We start from the raw sequence: 3,242 nt of genomic DNA, 5'->3' as shown, positions 1-3,242 counted from the left end.
CTTCGTCAGTTCTATTCTTCCACATGAGATTACAACCCTGACGAGGCAGCGCATATAGAAATCATACCTTCACATGAATTCATATGAAGACTTGAATAAAAAATAGCAAAGATAAAACGTTGGTGAACCATAAAAGTTTCACTTAGCATTTGATTTTCATCTCCTTTCCAATGTCTCAAAGAATGCTCCTAAGTGTCAGCTGAAGTGTGAACAGTATGTCAATCATCACGACACTTCCTCGTAATGACGATCTCGCGTTAGTACACGAGGTGCAGACAATAAAGATGCTTAGTGGTTGCAAATAAAATCTGTCAGATTTATACTGGTTTTGGTTTACAACCTGATAAATGCCAATAAAAAGAAAAAAGCTGTGGAATAACATCATATGAAATGTTTAGAATTATTCCTACTGCTTCAGTTAATGGATTCTGAGACTTGGTCATATTCTTAATTGTTGGCTTCGCAATAATTATAATGCCAATTTTAATATCAGCGTAAACATCAGCACTGATAAGACTGCCCTCTATGGGCTGGAATGAGGAGCTTCTGCAGCCCACAAGCAGAATCCATGATTTTAATGCAAAGCTGCACAGGAAGTGACTTGATCTCAATCTATTCACCTGAATAATATTAATATAATTTGTAACTGTTATGAACTTACAATGTTTGTGGTGAAGATCAAATCTCTGTTGTCCATCAGTCGAGGTGAATGATCTTCTTTGCACTTTGGGCAGAAAACACAAAAGTAATTTAGATACAAATCTCTGAATTTCATCAGCAAGAGCAGAAGATACATTTAGCAAGTGCTTGAGCCTTGACACCTGAAAGCCTCTGAAAGTAGAATATTAAATAAGGTTCAGCCTGAACAGAATTAGTTTCAGCATGAGGTAAAAAATAGAGGAGCAAAGTGATGAAAATACAGCCATTAATAGATAATCACAACAAAGATTGACTTATTAAGGGAGGAAACAGTTTGACAAAATGAGGACAGAAAAACGTCTTGAACATAATTCCTGTTGCGGGAAAGAAATGCGACAGTGTGTGGGAGGGTGTATGTGAGTGTGTGATGTGACGTGAGTGTTCATGGAACAGTTGAGTTATTTGCAGTACGGTTCATTACTCAGGGCCCTCGGTCTATGTTTGACAGGCCGGTCGTGAGATGCTAATTCCTTCCTTCAGTGAATATAATTATTCCACTGTGGAAATAATCAACAGTATGAAATCTTTTATAACAGAGGTCACTAACAGGCGGACCGCGGTCCGGGTCCGGACCCAGAAGCCGTCCCGTACGGACCCGGACCTACAGCCAAAACAGAAGGTTATGATTTAAAACCTGACGGGGCGCTTCTATTTGTAACCGGCGCAGCTTTTGTAGTCTTTACGGTAGTGGTTTAGCGGATGAGAAACGCACAGACCAATTGCATGCGAGTTAAGCCATCCCACGTGATACTACTCAGCCAATCAAGTCTGTGCATTCCAGGCGGTAAACATTGCGACTCTACAGTGCAGACAGATGAGAGAGTTAGAGGCAAGTTACACGTGAGAAGACGGTAGAAAGAAAAAGACAGATAGAGATACAGGGAGAGAAAACAAAGGGAGAGATACAGAGGAGTGAGACGGAGAAAGTGGAGAGAAACAGGAGTGAGACGGAGAAAGTTGAGAAACAGGAGTGAGACGGAGAAAGTGGAGAAACAGGAGTGAGACGGAGAAAGTGGAGAAACAGAGGAGTGAGACGGAGAAAGTGGAGAAACAGGAGTGAGACGGAGAAAGTGGAGAAACAGGAGTGAGACGGAGAAAGTTGAGAAACAGGAGTGAGACGGAGAAAGTTGAGAAACAGGAGTGAGACGGAGAAAGTGGAGAAACAGGAGTGAGACGGAGAAAGTGGAGAAACAGAGGAGTGAGACGGAGAAAGTGGAGAAACAGGAGTGAGACGGAGAAAGTGGAGAAACAGAGGAGTGAGACGGAGAAAGTTGAGAAACAGGAGTGAGACGGAGAAAGTGGAGAAACAGGAGTGAGACGGAGAAAGGGAGAGAAACAGGAGTGAGACGGAGAAAGTGGAGAAACAGGAGTGAGACGGAGAAAGTTGAGAAACAGGAGTGAGACGGAGAAAGGGAGAGAAACAGGAGTGAGACGGAGAAAGTGGAGAAACAGGAGTGAGACGGAGAAAGTTGAGAAACAGGAGTGAGACGGAGAAAGTGGAGAAACAGGAGTGAGACGGAGAAAGTTGAGAAACAGGAGTGAGACGGAGAAAGGGAGAGAAACAGGAGTGAGACGGAGAAAGTGGAGAAACAGGAGTGAGACGGAGAAAGTGGAGAAACAGGAGTGAGATGGAGAAAGTGGAGAAACAGGAGTGAGACGGAGAAAGTTGAGAAACAGGAGTGAGACGGAGAAAGTGGAGAAACAGGAGTGAGACGGAGAAAGTTGAGAAACAGGAGTGAGACGGAGAAAGTGGAGAAACAGGAGTGAGACGGAGAAAGTGGAGAAACAGAGGAGTGAGACGGAGAAAGTTGAGAAACAGGAGTGAGACGGAGAAAGTGGAGAAACAGGAGTGAGACGGAGAAAGGGAGAGAAACAGGAGTGAGACGGAGAAAGTGGAGAAACAGGAGTGAGACGGAGAAAGTTGAGAAACAGGAGTGAGACGGAGAAAGTGGAGAAACAGGAGTGAGACGGAGAAAGTGGAGAAACAGAGGAGTGAGACGGAGAAAGTTGAGAAACAGGAGTGAGACGGAGAAAGTGGAGAAACAGGAGTGAGACGGAGAAAGGGAGAGAAACAGGAGTGAGACGGAGAAAGTGGAGAAACAGGAGTGAGACGGAGAAAGTTGAGAAACAGGAGTGAGACGGAGAAAGGGAGAGAAACAGGAGTGAGACGGAGAAAGTGGAGAAACAGGAGTGAGACGGAGAAAGTTGAGAAACAGGAGTGAGACGGAGAAAGTGGAGAAACAGGAGTGAGACGGAGAAAGTTGAGAAACAGGAGTGAGACGGAGAAAGGGAGAGAAACAGGAGTGAGACGGAGAAAGTGGAGAAACAGGAGTGAGACGGAGAAAGTGGAGAAACAGGAGTGAGATGGAGAAAGTGGAGAAACAGGAGTGAGACGGAGAAAGTTGAGAAACAGGAGTGAGACGGAGAAAGTGGAGAAACAGGAGTGAGACGGAGAAAGTTGAGAAACAGGAGTGAGACGGAGAAAGGGAGAGAAACAGGAGTGAGACGGAGAAAGTGGAGAAACAGGAGTGAGACGGAGAAAG

Source organism: Hippoglossus hippoglossus, chromosome 19 (assembly GCF_009819705.1).
Source record: "Hippoglossus hippoglossus isolate fHipHip1 chromosome 19, fHipHip1.pri, whole genome shotgun sequence".
NCBI classification, from domain to species: Eukaryota; Metazoa; Chordata; class Actinopteri; order Pleuronectiformes; family Pleuronectidae; genus Hippoglossus; species Hippoglossus hippoglossus.
Note: the sequence above shows the minus strand (reverse complement) of the source record.